The 15,822-nt window shown below is 44.1% G+C and overlaps 1 protein-coding gene and 1 pseudogene across 3 annotated transcripts in view; both read left to right on the plus strand.

The window, feature by feature from the left end:
- Positions 1 to 15,822, plus strand: part of ATG7 (autophagy related 7) — a 258,133-nt gene that overhangs the window by 212,334 nt on the left and 29,977 nt on the right. The window lies entirely within an intron of this gene.
- Positions 11,244 to 12,054, plus strand: LOC132009889 (large ribosomal subunit protein eL19-like; annotated as a pseudogene).

The following is a 15,822-nucleotide window of genomic DNA, read 5'->3' on the forward strand; positions in this document are numbered from 1 at the left end:
GGAGCGATGTCCCTCAGCGGAACAGACTTTTAAAAGTCCTGATTTTGTGCACGGTTGCTCCGCCGCTTGCCGGGAGCCGGCCCCTCCCCCCGGGGTCTCTAATGTCCCATCTTATAATAATAGTGAAGATCAAATAAAATAAGGCATTATAATTGAAATGCTTGATGAAAAGTAGACAGCATAACAGCAGCAAAAATAAAAATAGTAGGTACTGTTTTATAGGCATCTGTTGTGTCCCGGATACTTTGTTTAATGCTTTAAAGGAACTGCCTCATTTAATCCTGATAACTACTCCTTTAAAGTATTAGTATGCCCATGTTACAGAAAGGAAAGTAAGGCTTAAAAAGATGAAGTTATTTGTTCGAATCACATACTTAGAGGAAGTGGTACTCAAAATTTGAGTCTGGCCATGCTGACTTTAAGGCCCATATTCTCATCTATTAAGCAGAATATTCCCCTTCCCACTTCAGAATTGGTAAGAGAAACATAATAAACTTCAAAGATGGGCATTTACAGTGTTTTGTTTGGGCTATCCATTTTACCTTCCATTTTCAGATCAACAAGCCATTTCCTGTGCTCAGGCCTTATTTCCAGAGCAGAAGGAACTAGGTGGTTTTTCCCCTGGGAGAGGGAGACTTGAGATGTGTCTGCCTGTTCCAGGAAATGCCACCCACTCTTGTCACCCACACTATACCGCCCAAGTGCATTGACTATACATTAGCCAACATAGTGATGACTCTTGTGTAAGCCACTAGCTGTCAACATGAATAAGGCTCAGACAGTGCTCACTGCATTTCTGTTTCTGTGGTTGACAGTGGATTCAGTAGGGCATTTAGACCTGCTCTGCTTTTAAGAGTCATTGGCCAGGTGTGAGTTCATCAAGTCCCTGGCAGAGCACATGTCTAGCCACAGAAGAATGAGGCATAAAAGCCTTGGTTCCTGTGTGGAGCCACCGTCCTGTAGCGGAGACAGGACAGGCATTGTGACTAATCAATGTGCATATGTTTGGCAGTTTTGGAAGAAGTACATCCATCGAGAGAATTCAGAAAAGGGGACGGTTCCGTGAAAGTGTTTGATCTGGATGCTGGCATGTATGGGTAGAATGATGAGGAGAGTGAAGAATGTTCTAAATACAAGAAACAGCCAGGGGTATCTGGTCAAGGTTTCAAAATTGCTTTATTCCTGGGGGGGGATTTGATATAAATTGGGTTTTAATCTTAATTCAAGAAAAGGCACCTGGTAAAACTTGCCACTTTTCAGGGTGCTTATGTCTTGAGAAATAGTGTAATTCTGTTCAACATGTCTTAGGTGTATAGTTACAAGACCAAGATGCTGTCCCATGGGCAGGAAGAGAATCAGAAGTGAGTGAGATTGTATTGGTCGTGACACAGACATAGGTGTGTATAAAACTCACAGAATTGTTTACCCCAAAATGTCAGTTTTTTGCTATTTGTAAATTTTAAAAATATTTTTTAAGTGTGTAAGGTCAATCCTTCCTCTCAAACGATTTACAGCTTATTGAAAGATAAGCTAGAAAACTGTCTTCCATGTTTAAATACAGTGCGCATGATAACAGAGATTAAACAGAAGAACGTTGTGGGAGCTTGAAGCCAGCACAGAGCACTGCTGTCTGTGGGAAACCCAAACCATCCTGACAGTACGTGGCATATGCAGTTAGATGTCAAAGTGGGAAACTGCCAGAAAAAAGGCATGGGAGCAGGGAGGTGTGTTTTGGATCAGCTGTCATTCCTTTTGGTTTGGCTGGGTTGGGTTGGGTTGGGTTGGGTTGGTTTTTTTGTTTTTTGGGGTTTTTTTTTCTTAACATAATTCCTAAGCTGGTATTTGTTGAGCACCAACTCTGTGCCAGTAGAGTACTGAGACTCTGAGCTGAGTCCCCATCTGCACCCCCACCTCAGCAGAGAACATACACAGATGGCAAAACAGCATATGAAAAGATGCTCCCTATCATCTGTCATTGGGGGATTTGCAAATGAAAGCAATAATGAGATTCCACTACAGATTTATTAAGATGGCCCAAATCCAAAACAATGACAAAAACAAATGCTGGAAAGGATATGGAGCAACAGGAATCCTTTTTCATTGCTGGTGGGAATACAAAATGCTCTAGCCACTTTGGAAGACAGTGCAACAGTTTCTTACAAAGCCAGACATGTCCTTACCATCCATCCAGCAGTCTTGCTCCTTGCTTTACCCAAATGAGTTGAAAACTTATGTCCACACAAAAACCTGCACACAGATATTTATTGCAACTTTATTCATAATTCCCAAAACTTGGAGGCACCAAGATGTCCTTCAGTAGGTGAATAAGCTATGATACATCAGACAGTGGAATATTACTCAGTGCTAAAAAGAAATAAGCTGTCAAGCCACAAAAAGACATGGAGGAAACTTCAGTGCATATTACTAAGTGAAAGACGCCAGCGTGCAGAGACCACATACTATGATTCCAACTATACGACAGTCCCGGAAGGGAATAACTGCGGAGGCAGTAGTTATCAGTGGTTGTCAGGAGCTGATGGGGGAGGTGGTGAGAGAACAAGAAGGCAGAGCATACAGGAGTTTGAGGGAAAAACTCTGCTCCTGTTCTTTTTTTTTTTTTTTAAGATTTTATTTATTTATTTGACAGACAGAGATCACATGAAGGCAGAGAGGAGGCAGGCAGAGAGAGGAGGAAACAGGCTTCCCTCTGAACAGAGAGCCCAATAGGGGGCTCGATCCCAGGACCCTGGGATCATGACCTGAGCTGAAGGCAGGCAGAGGCTTTAACCCACTGAGCCACCCAGGTGCCCCTCTGCCCCTGTTCTTAAACATGCCTGACCTAGCTAGGGGACATAGGCACCCAGCTCAGAGGGAGGTTGAGGACATACCCAAAAGAAGCCATAGAAGGGAGCTGGCTGGCCATTGGAGGCTTCACTAGAGGCTTTCTAGGGGAAGAGGTACATCTAAGGTGTGACTAGAAAGAGCTGCAAATAGAAAGAAAGCAAGAATATTCCAGGCCACAGAAACTTCACATGCGAAGGCCCAAAGATAAGAGAGAGGAAGAGAAACCATCTGTGACCTGAGAGCAGCTCAGCATGGCTGGGAGGGATGGGCAGGGAGGCTGAGGCACGGATGGGCTAGGTCATGCAAAGCTTGGTCAGGCACACAAGTACATGGAGAGTTCATGTTTAGAGCTGTAGGGAGAACCTTGGAGTTCTGCGCAGGATGACATGATCAGCTAGATCCCTGCTTCAGAAAGATGGCCACAGGGCAGAGGACAGGTTGCAGATGATAGGCTGGCTCAAGAAGGATAGTGGCTTGGCTAAGAGCAGGCCAGAGAGAAGTGGATGAATTTGAGAAGGTAGAATCTGCAGGTGCCAGTGATTAGTTGGGTGGTGAGTGAGAGAGAGGAAGGACTCTGGTGCCTCCCTGGGCTCTGGCTCTGGCCTAAACAGCCAGCAGGGGAGGGAGCTGTGGGTGAGGGGTCCACGAAGAGGAGGGTAAGGATCAGGGAAAGGAGGGTTGGGGAATAAGGCTAGAAAGGTGGATTAGTAGGCGCCTGGGTGGCTCAGTGGGTTAAGCCTCTGCCTTCGGCTCAGGTCATGATCTCAGGATCCTGGGATTGAGTCTCGCATCGGGCTCCCTGCTCTGCAGGGAGCCTGCTTCTCTCTCTCTCTCTGCCTGCCTCTCCATCTGCTTGTGGTCTCTCTCTGTCAAATAAATAAAATCTTTTAAAAAAAGAAAAAAAAAGAAAGGTGGATTAGAATGTGCTGTGTTTGCCAACGTGCGGACTGTGTGAGGAAAACCCAGGGAAGGCACGGTCTCCTTACAAATCACTGCTTTGTTACTGCTCTTTTCTTTGATACATCAGACTTCAGCCAGACCCTGGAATATAGATGGACATCTGGGAATTGTTAGATTTTAGAATAAACACTTGACAGCTTTTGCATTCCGAAAGTAGCCCATACCCAAACTGACAGTTGGGGGCTTGCTAAGGCCTGGATAAAAAAACTTGATATGAACCTCAAAGCCAATGAAGTTAATTAAAAGAGAATAGCTTTTATTGAATTTTAACAATTCTTTCTTAAAGTATTGATTTTAAATGATAAGGTAAACAATAGAAACAACCTTAATCTTTCTTGACCCCAGTTTTCCCATCTGGTAAATGAAGGAAAAAGAACTGTTGATCTCAGAGTTCCCTTCCAGCTCTGAAATTCTAGCCCTATAAAATTTTTCATCATGATTTAAAAAAAAAAAAAAAAAAAGGCTCTATGTGAATAAACACAGAGTACAGGGCTATCCCTTACTGAGCCTCAAACATTTTTTAATCCAAAATTTTAATGTTGAGACTCCAACTTGTCAGATTTCCCAGAGTGTCTGTCCTCTGATGGGCATGCTATTTTTTTTTTAAAGATTTTATTTATTTATTTGACAGAGAGAGATCACAAGTAGGCAGAGAGGCAGGCAGAGAGAGAGAGGAGGAAGCAGGCTCCCTGCTAAGCAGAGAGCCCGATGCGGGGCTCGATCCTCCCTGCTAAGCAGAGAGCCCGATGCGGGGCTCGATCCCAGGACCCTGAGATCATGACCTGAGCCGAAGGCAGAGGCTTTAACCCACTGAGCCACCCAGGCGCCCCACGGGCATGCTATTATTGTTTGAAAATACTGTAACCTCTGAAGCTCTGGCTGAGGGAGGAAGGGAGGGGAAGAAAAAGGGAAGAAGGAAGGAGGGGAGAAGGTATGTTTCAGGTTTTCAGCGATGAATTTCCTGTACTAATGCTACCAAAACCTTAAAACCATCTTGTGTCCCTTAAGGAACCCAGGTGCAATAGAAACAATAGAAAAAATAATTCCCAGTTTTGTTTGTCATAACTAACTTTACATTCTCGTTTCATCCTCGAATTTCCATGATGTGGGTAGGTTAAGTTCTCTTCCTCGCTTTATATGAGGAAACAGGCAGAAAGTGGTAGAGTGACTTGTCTAAGCTTACAATTAGGAAATGGCAGTGCCAGGACTCATCTTAAGGCAGATGGGCTCTGGAGAGCCTGCTCCTGACCACTCTGTCCTGCTGTTCTCACTGCAGTTATCATAGGTATGGAGTGTTCGGCGTCAAATATTCTCCCCCGTGGTCTTTGTCAGCAAATAAATGAACTGTGTGGATAAAACCACTCTTTGGTTAACTAAACAACATATTCCACATGCCTATGGCCAGAAACAGCCGCGGTATCTTGGTTCACATCTTTGCCCATATTTTAGGCCTAGCTCTTACAATGACCAGATGACTGCCTCACTTGTGAAGTTGAAGCCTTGGCAGGTAACCTGCAAGTGTTTTTCAAGGCTGGGAGCGTGGGCCAATGAGTGTGCAGGAAAGTATTGGGTTGAGCGTAGGATTCAGGAATACCCTTTCTGCTTTTGCTCAAGGCTGAGTGGAGATTTGGTTGCTAGGTATTTTTTTCCTGCTCCCCTAAGTCCCCCACACCGTTGCTGATGAGAGAGGCCCTTGCCTCTTGTGACTGCTATGTAGGTAGCTCAAGCATAAAGAAGTCATTCCTAATTCTTGCCCCAGAGGCAGTGTTATGAGGAATTGCTAGGGCAAAGGGAATGATGCTTTTGCCTGAGAACAATAGGGGCCCTACGCCTGTCCAGAACCTCAGATATAAATTGAGGGAATGCACAGAGGCAAGTACCGAAGAGAAGTGTCTTGTATTCTTGGGAACCCTCAGGCCCCCACTACTTTTGATTCAGGCCAAATAAGCACCCTACTTCCCAGGCTCTGCTTCCATCAAGCCCATCTAACGTGGCCCATCCGGCCTAAATACAGTCAGTAGCAGTAGCGGAAGTACCATTTTGTATTTAACAGTTTACAAAGTGCTTTAACTTGCACTGTCTTCGTTTGATCTTCACTGTCTCATTTGTTCTTCACAAACCTGTAAAGCTAGTGATACTCACATTTTACAGAAGAAGAGGTTCAGAGAGGGCCGGAGTATAGTGGCACAGATGGCACCTATGTCAAAGTCAGCAGGCTTTCTCCTGTACTTTAGGAAAGAACGGGGGCATAAGGAAGTCTGTGTCCTTTCAGGGATAGGTGGCAGTAATTGCTAACCTCTGACATACATCAGAATCACCTGGGGGATGTTTAAAAAATAAAGATGCAAGGACCTTACCTCAGATGTAACATAAGAGAACCCCCAAGTCTGGGTACCTGTCATATGAATCTTAGAAAAAGAAAAGCTCCACAGTCAATTCCGGTATGCACCAAAGGTCGAAAAACTCTTGCATTCAAAGTTCTTCTAGATGTACCAGAATAGTCTAATAATAGACTATTATTTGATGGGAATGCTTTGCTTCCCATAAAGGAAAGCAAGTAAATATTCCCATGGAGAAAACAAATCTAAGATTTGGTCCCTGATCTCCAGGAATTTCTAATCTGCTTGGGGATAAGACATGTGCACAGCCACATGTACGTACACTGGTCTCCCAGTGTCTAAGACCTGAGTAGTCAGAGTATCAGAGCAGTCCCACAAGAGAGGCAGGGGAGAACATAGAAGGAGATTTGGGCCAGTGAGGTGATCAGTTTGGCCTGAGCAAATCATTCACATGAGCAAGATGTGGGATACAAAGCTGCTCACATAGGCAGAAGCCATATCATATAGGGGTTTCCCTGCCAGGCTGAGGGACTACAGATGAACCTTGGCACTGGATAGACTCGGGGTGGGGGGTGTTTAAAGCAGAATGTAATTAGACATGTTTTACAAACAATCCCCATTTTAATGATGAAGAAATAAGTAGATGAGGGTATTTCAGAACCCTCGCTTCCTTGGTGGAATAGATTTAGATAGTGAATCTTACTCAGATTTTGTTCTTATGCAACCAACCCTCCTTGGGGTAGAGGGATACAGTGCATACAAGTGTCCTACAGTCATGCACACAGTATTATTTACTTACTGTCAGTGAAGTCAACTGGTGAGAGTTTTCATACACCTTAACCATTTTTTGTTTCTCTCCCTACTTTCAGATAATGATACTTCATATTGGCATTTTAAAATGGGTATAGTTTGGAGACCACATTCACATAGGTTGAGGCTGTGCTGGTCTTGGAGTGAGTGATGGGAGGAGGGAGCCTAACACCTCCCCAAATGGCAGCTCTTGCTTGAGACTTTGCACACACATTCACTTAATTTTCATAAGAATCTCCTGAGGCCAAGAAACTGAGGCTCAGCAAAATTCAGTAAACTTACCCAGAGTCATGCAGCTAAGAAGGGACACAGCTGGATTTGAACCCACTTCAACCAAATGCTCCCCCCTCCCCACCAAACCTCTCTACTAAGCATGCTGCTTTACCATGACAGGGGCACCCCTGGATAAAACTCCTTCTCCACCAGTATGCTGGTAGAGAACTAGCATGTCTGAAATCCACTGCCTTCCTTTTGTTTATTCATTCAGTAAACAAGGGAAGATGATACATCCACCTCCCTCATCAGGACATTTTTTTTTAAGATTTTATTTATTTAGCTGAGAGAGAAAGATAGGGATAGTGACAGCACAAGTGTGGAGTAGAGGGAGAAGCAGGCTCCGACTGAGCAGGGAGCCCAGTGCAGACTCCATCCCAGGACCCTGCAATCATGACCTGAGTTGAAGGTAGGTGTTTAGCTGACTGAGCCACCCAGGTACCCCAGGACATTTTTTTTTAAAAGATTTATTTATTTTTAGAGCATCTGCGTGTGCATGGCGGGGGATGGTGGAGGCAGTGGCAGAAGGAGAGGGAAAGTGGGCGAGAGAATCTTCAGCAGATGGGGCTGGATCTCATGACCTGGAGTTCATGACCTGAACCAAAACCAAGAGTCAGACTCTCAACATTTTAAGGATATTTTAAGGATTAAAGAGATAGAATCCCTTTAAGAGTACTGGCTTATAGCTCAGCAGTACGTACATGCTAAACAGTAGGCCTTAGGGCCACTACTAGTGGCTGCTGAGCCAGGTGCTATGCCAGATGGGCTGGAGAACCAGGTGTGAGGAAGTTATGTCCCTGCCCTGGAAGAGCTCACACCCCATGGAAGCAATGACCCCCAACAAATAACGAGCATATACTGCAAGCAGGACCTCAGGTCAGACCCTGCACCTCTGAGGCTTCCCTGTTGCCTCACAGCAGAAATTTCAATGACCTGACAAGCTTGGTTCTGGAAACCATTGTGGGTCCAGGCTTCAGCTTGTCAGTAACCAGCAGTGTGTTTGGGATGCAACTTTGCCCTTTTTAAAAAAGTCAGTATTTGGTAGGATCCCTCACCTTCCAGTGCCTCACATCTCACTCACTCCTGAGAACAAGGCACAGTTCACTGTGAGTCCTCTCCAGGGCACCAACACCCTGCAAACATGCAAGCATTTCCTAGTATGAAAGCTGCCATGTTAGCTTAATTTGAGGGCACTGTTGTTCCAGGCCATGTGTGGGGATTTGAGGGGAAGAATGTGGAGTGGACAGCTGTAGGTTATCAGGTTCTCAGTGGCCTGTTCTGTAACAAGGGGATGATGGTAAAACTGTCTAACAGAGGTGTTAGAGGGAGAGCCCCAACACACCACCAATGGTGAGATAACAGGTGTAGCACATTAGGGATCTGTAAAGCACAGTGCAGAAATGAGTTGCCAGGAGTAAGGGTGAAGTGGAGAGGCCAGGAACTCATGAAACTGTTGGATGGACGAGAATGCCGCTGTGCACACCACGTGCTGACGAAGTTCTAATGGAAATCAGCGTGGCTGGCACCAGCTTGGGAAAGGGTGGCTGAGAACAGCGTCACAGAGGTGTTGACTCAACCTCAGAGATGATGCGTATGCTGTCAAGGAGAAGAATATGCCTACGTTCTAGGTGAGAGGCAAGGCGCACAGAGTGGTAGGATAGTGGGCGGCGGCAAGCTGTGTAAGGGACGGTGAAGACCCTCTAACGTGAGACTCTGCACCTCTTTCGGATGTGCTGCCAGGGCCGGCAAGGGGATCAGCTTTGCATGGATGTCCCAGGAAGCTTTATGGGGAATTTTCCATGCATTTAGTGACTATAGATGGCAACTGCTGACAATAGTAACAGAGTAGATAAACCTTTGAGTGCCTCCTGGCCTGTATGTCCTGAGTCTTCACCACAGCTGCTTGAGATAGTGACCATTGTTATTCTCATTGGTTAGAAAGGACGCTGAGGGGCAGAGAGCTTATGTGACTCACCCCCAAGTAATTAGCTAGTAAGTGGCCAAGCTAGGGTTCCATTTCAGAGTGATCCATCCCCACAGCACAAGCCCTTAACCCAGCGGTTGTTCTTGGGAGTAGGAGATTTTTTAATGTCCCTGACCCCATTCACCTCCTTTTACCTGCTTATCTTCTGTTTGGGAGCTTTCCTTGGAAGGGTTAAACTACAGCAGAGACTGGCAAATCTCTTTGGCAGAGTGTCAGGGAAACCTGACATCTAAAAGCCAAAAGTTGAGTATTTTTGGAGCCAACCATCCTTTTGTGTGTTGGCTACTTTCTCCTAGCTACAGGTGAGTTTGCAGTAATTTGAAACATCATTCTGTGCTAGGAGACACTGGGGAATTCCTGAATAAGCTCAGAACTTGCTAATCAAGGAGGAGTGATGAGCCTCACAGAGTTCACAGCTCTGCAGGTTGGCCAAGTGAATCAGCAGAGGATGTGCAAGGCTTTTACACACCTCTTCTGTGTCTGCACAGGGCTGGGAGGGGCTTGGAACAGAACCGGTCATGCCTAGGCAAGGAATTGAGACTAAATTCTATCAAAATGGCCCACCCAATTTTCAAACTGTTTACTGGGCAATTCCATGTGACTGTCAATAACAAATTCAAACAAACCTCAGCCTTGGGGCTAGCGTGTTGATTGCTCATTGTGTGTCCACTACTCCGAGTCTGACGTGTCTGCATTCAAGCACAGCCGTGTCAGTCAGTAGCAGGGCTGCCAAGCGCTGTAGGCAGGCGGTGATCACCCTCACTGTTTTGATTCAGTGTCTGAGTGGCTCAGTGGGTTAAGCCTCACATCATGATCTCAGGGTCCTGGGATCCAGCCCCGCTTGGGGCTCTCTGCTCAGCGGGGAGCCTGCTTCCCCCATTCTCTCTGCCTGCCTCTCTGCCTACTTGTGATCTCTCTCTCTGTGTCAAATAAATAAATAAAATCTTTAAAAAAGAAAGAAAGAAAGAAAGAAAGCTCCTTTTCACAAATTCGTAGACAGCTCTGGATCTAGAATCAAACAGAGCAGAGGTCCGGTCCCAGCCAGCTACCCACCAGCCATATGGCCTTAAGTCACTTGCTTTTCCTGTCTCCACCTTTTTTCCCCACCTGTAAAATGGTCACACTGAGACCTCAAAGGGCTTTTCAGAGGGGCTAATGACATTGTGTGATCACACTTTGTAAAAAGTACCTGGAAAATATTGGTGACGTCATTTTGTGTCATATAGGAAATGCTTCCTCCAGTGCTTGTAACACCCAACTCAGGTCCTTCCTTAGAACATCTTCAAGTTGTAAGGATCAACCAGACATTGCGACAATGATCTGTGAATGTTTGGTGTATAAACTAAAATTAGTACCTTTCCCTCATTCTTTGGTGGAAGGGTGGAGGGAGGGAGGGAATGTCTAATTCTGTTAAAATGATCTTCCTAAAGTTCTTACCCAACCATGATTTTACCCTCTATCCTGGTGACTCATTGCATACAAGGCGTAGCTATCTAGCTTGTCTCTAGGCCTAGAGAGAGGAAGGGGGAGGATGCTTTCTAATTTGTACCATATGCAGGACTCCTTCCTCATGTACATTTGGGCAGAGGTGAAGTACTCCACAGTGTTTGATTTAGAGTAATGGGGAAATCTGCCCTACCTTTCCTCTGGGAGCCCTAAATGTTGATTTGCCTTTGGGAGGGCAGGGGCTTCAATGAAACCTGATTTACTGCGTCGCCCTGGTACCGATTTCCTTTCACATACTCTAAAGGAAGTGCTCTGGTAATATTGGCAAAGGTTTTAAAATGTCAGCTCTGGAAATGAAACTGTACCTTGTGATGTTAGAATAATTATACCACACTGGATCTCTGATTACAGCCAAAACAACAGTTGCTAAATCCAGCTAACATGGAAAAACTGGACAAGAAGGGGAAAATTCAACCATGCCTGTGGAAAGGGTTGGTGGGACACAAAATCTTGCATTTCTGCTTGTCTGGTTTTAACTGGAACACCTTGTGGCCCCCGGCCCAGGCCCCCACCCTTTTGTTTTCTGTAGCCACAGCCCCGGCATGTTGATACTAGCTGTGGGAATTCTAGGATTTAACAATGAATTGAAAGAACTGCTTTTATCATTTCAAGTATATGGCCCTAGGCTGAAACAGGCAAAAGAGTTTGTAAAAATCTTGTTCAAAAGCAGGCTTCAGAAGAGGCTTGCCTCCAGTGTCCTCCACTGTGGCAAAAAGAAGGTCTGGTTGGACCCCAAGAGACGAATGAAATCACCAATGCCAATTCCTGTCAGCAGATCTGAAACTGATCAAAGATGGGCTGATCATCCGGAAGCCTGTGACTGTCCATTCCCAGGCTCGGTGCTGGAAGAACACTTTGGCCCCCTGGAAGGGCAGGCATATGGGCATTGGTAAGAGGAAAGGTACTGCCAATGCTCGAATGCCAGAGAAGGTAACCTGGATGAGGAGGATGCGAATTCTGTGCCAACTACTCAGAAGATATCGTGAATCTAAGAAGATTGATCGCCACATGTATCACAGCCTGTACCTGAAAGTGAAGGGTAACGTGTTCAAAAACAAGCGGATTCTCATGGAACACATCCACAAGCTGAAGGCAGACAAGGCTCACAAGAAGCTTCTGGCTGACCAGGATGAGGCTGGCAGATCAAAGACCAAGGAGGCTCGCAAGCACCATGAAGAGCAGCTTCAGGCCAAGAAGGAGGAAATCATCAAGACTCTGTCCAAGGAGGAAGAGACCAAGAAATAAAACTCCCTCTCTTTTGTCTGTACATAGTGGCCTCGGCAATAAGACAGATCAGTCATTCAATAAAACAAACTTTTATCTGAAAAAAAAAAAAAAGCATTTGAAGCATTCTCTGTTTTTCTCACCCATGTTTCTCCATCAGAAGGAGCCCCACACCTTTCCCTGTTCTGTGTACCCTATTTTTGATGATCTGCCTGGCAGGCTTCCCCCTCCCCCTCATTTAACAGAGGGTAAAGCAGGCATTTCCTTCCACCCATTGGTAGAGCAGCCCATTCCACTGCATGGCACCACCAGGGAAATCTGCATCAAAGAGCTGAAAAATGGGATTAGGGTTTCCCTGACTGTGGCATGTTAGAGAACCAGAAAAGTGCCCTATAATAAAATGGTGGCAGCTGCTGCTTGTTTCTCCAAAAAGTGGAAGAATTCTAATAAAGGATGTGCAGTCTGCTCTTGTGGCCACCAATAAATACCATGCATTCTGAGTCAGCAGACCGCCCCCCTCCCCATTATCCTGTCATCTTTCAGGTGAGGGTACCTACTCTGTACATTATTAAGAACACAGCTCCCTATCAGTGGGCAAATGCTTGAAACAACGCAGCAACAAGCCCACATTCTGTGTTGTCCCCAGCTGCTTCAGGATTGAGGATGGAATTTAGGCACATTTATTCCTCCATTCAAATCTCACATTAGCTATTTCCAGAGGAGTAGAAAAAAAGTGCCGCTCCTCTTTGTTCTGAGTGGTTGACTTCGTGCAGAAGAGATTTGCAGTAAATCCTCGGTGGGATTTGTTTCTGCCTTGCCCTGGTATTTGGTAGGTACTCACTTGTTTGTTGATGGAGAATCTTTTATGCAGCCAGAATGAATATCTAGTTATAAACTTTTTTTGAAGCAGAGGACTAGAGACTGAGAAACTCTGTAGCCTTTGTTTCCTCACATGTAAAATAGATTCACCCCTCACAGGACAATTTGAGAATCTATAGTGTTACTGTGCAACTTGACAAGCCTCATTGGAAGGAAAAATGGTTTGTCCGACTCACAGAACACCTCTATCCTCTAAATTTGTAGATGTCCACACTGAGCCATTCTCCAGTTCTCTCTGGACACAGCCTGTGTGTCCTGCAAATCAATCTGACTCTGATGCTGTCTGCCCAGAGGCAGGTTAAGGGCTCAGTCACACAGGACTGCCCTTCCACCACATGCCCTCCTTAAGGTGCCACTTGCAAGTAGTAGATCCCCAAGTTATGCACATTCTGACCTGGCTCACAGATTAGGGATTCCTATGACCCCCTCCCCGGTTTCAGTGATTTGCTAAAGCATCTCCCAGAACTCAGGAAAACAGTTTACTTACCAGTTGCTGGCTTATTATTTAAAAAATAGAACTCAGGGGTTCCTGGGTGGCTCAGTTGGTTGAGTGTCTGACTTGGTCTGCTCAGGTTGCAATCTCAGGGTCATGGGATTGAGCCCTGTGTCAGGCACTATGCTGCTTGGGACTCTCTGCCTCTCCCTCTCCTTCCGCCGCTCCCCCTACTCTTGTTTTCTCTCTCTTTCTAAAATAAATAAATAAAATCTTTAAAAAAAAAAAAAAAAGAAAAGAATTCAGGAAAAGCCAGATAGAAGAGACCATAGGGCAAGGTATGCGGGAAGAGTTGTGGAGCTTCTGTGTCCTGTGCCACCTTCCCAGCACCTGCGTGTGTTCAATACTGCAGGTCTCCAAACCCCATACTTTAGGGGTTTTTTATGAAGCATTTGTTATGTAGGCATGATTGATTATTGATTATTAATTAAATCTCCAGCTCCTTTCCCCTCCCCCAAGGGTGGCAGGTGGGGTTGAAAGTTCCAAGTTTCTGATATGGTTTGGTCTTTCTAGGGACCAGCCCCCATCCAGGAGCCCACCAAGGCTCATCTCATTAGAACAGAAGATGCTTCTGTCACCCAGGAAATTCCAAACATTTTAGGAGCTGTAGCCAAAAGCCACAGACAAAGACCAAAATATGTATTTCTTTTTTGTTGGTGGTGTTTATCCATTTGTTTATTTATGTACTAAAGAAATATTTACTGAATCCTTCCTTTGGCTGAGACTCTGACTAGGTACTAAGGGCACAGGTGAAAGTTCAGGAAGTTTCCAGGCTAATCATCTCATTCACACTTTTTCTTCCTCAATAAAGCTGTCAGCTTTTATCCTCCAGACCTATTTTCTTCTTTAAGTTCCCCAGAACTTTCTAGGGCAAACAAGATCCACTCATTTCCCTTTCTCCATGAAGCTTTCCCAGACTGAGCGAGATTCTGCATTTCAGTTTCTCCAACTATAAAATAAAGCCCAAAGGGAGTTAACAATATTTCCAAAAATTCTTCTGAAGTTAAAGCAGAAAATAAAAAAAGACTTTATACCTGTTGGGAAAAATTTACCAAGCTGGTGACACTTTACTGTCAGCTCTAAGATGTGTTTGTTTGGAGAAGTTCTTTTGTTTTGTCTTTTTGTTAATTTACTGTTTTTTAATAACAGCTTTACTGAGATATAATTCACATGTCCTACAACTGACCAACTAAAAGTGTACAATATTTAGTATTTTCACAGAAAATATTGTGCAACCATTACCACAATCAGTTTCAGAACATTTTCATCACCCTAAAAAGAAATGCACACTTGTTGGCAGCCACTCAACTCTTCTTTACTGATATATTTCTGACTATACAAAGTAAATATTGTACTCAGTAAACCATAGAATTCTGTGCCAATACAGATTGATTATTGCTGCTCTTTTTTTCCAAATTCATAGGCAGAGAGTAAGATTCTGTAACCTTGAACCATATCCTCCTTGTTTTTAAACTCCCAACTTATAAACAATGAGATTTTAAAATAATGTCCTGATTCCTTCTGTTACATTTTTGAAATTGATTTTTATTGGTTGTTGTATGTTGCTTATATGTCCAACAACATTGTTGTTCTATCTCATTAGTTTTCACAGTTTGTCTGAATATCCTTTTATTATTTACTATTTATTTTTAAAGGGTTTATTTTTTTAAGTAATCCCTTTACCCATCATGGGGCTCAAACTCAGAACCCCTGAGATCAAGAGTTGCAGTCTCTACCAACTGAGCCAGCGAGGCACTCCTGAAATTCCTTTCAGATTCTCCACATAGACTGTCGTACCTTTTTTCAACTAACAGTAGTTTGGGCTCTTCTTCTTCCATTTGTATACCTCCTTACTTTTTCTTGTTTTATTTCATTCGCTAAGGCTGCCAAAATAATGTTGAATCAAAGCACTAACAGCAGATTTCCTTGAATTGTTCCTGACTTTACTTAGAATGCTTTTCAAGTATTACTATTTTCTATGATATCTGCTGTAGGTTTTATTAGATTAAGGAAGCTTCCTTTTGTTAACAGATTTGCCGTTTTGCTAAAATTGTTGAGTGGATGTTAACTTTTCCTGATCTACTAAGATGTTTAAATTTTTTATCCTTTTATAAAAATGAGAAATGTGGTATACTAAGATACTAGGTTTGTTTGTTTGTTTGTTTTTTATGTTGAGCTATCTTAGCATTCCTGAGACACTCTCATTCTCCTCCACCTGTCCCTGAATAACTATCTCCTGTAGTTAAGAATTTGTATTCCTGGGAACTCCTGGGGTATCGGTGACACTGGATTATTTTTCATGTTATACAGACACCTCACATTTATCACTGTGTACCAGGACTGGGTGGGAAGGAACACAGGCATTCGTGTTTGTAAGGGCAATTGTTAAGAGTGTAGGACCCTACAGAGTTTATTTAGGAAGCAAACATATCAAAGTTTGAGAAACTTATGTCCTAGAAAGGACTTTTTTTTTTTTTTTTTTTTTTTTTTTTTTTTTTTTTTACTTTTTT

This window comes from Mustela nigripes, chromosome 2 (assembly GCF_022355385.1).
Source record: "Mustela nigripes isolate SB6536 chromosome 2, MUSNIG.SB6536, whole genome shotgun sequence".
Lineage (NCBI taxonomy): Eukaryota > Metazoa > Chordata > Mammalia > Carnivora > Mustelidae > Mustela > Mustela nigripes.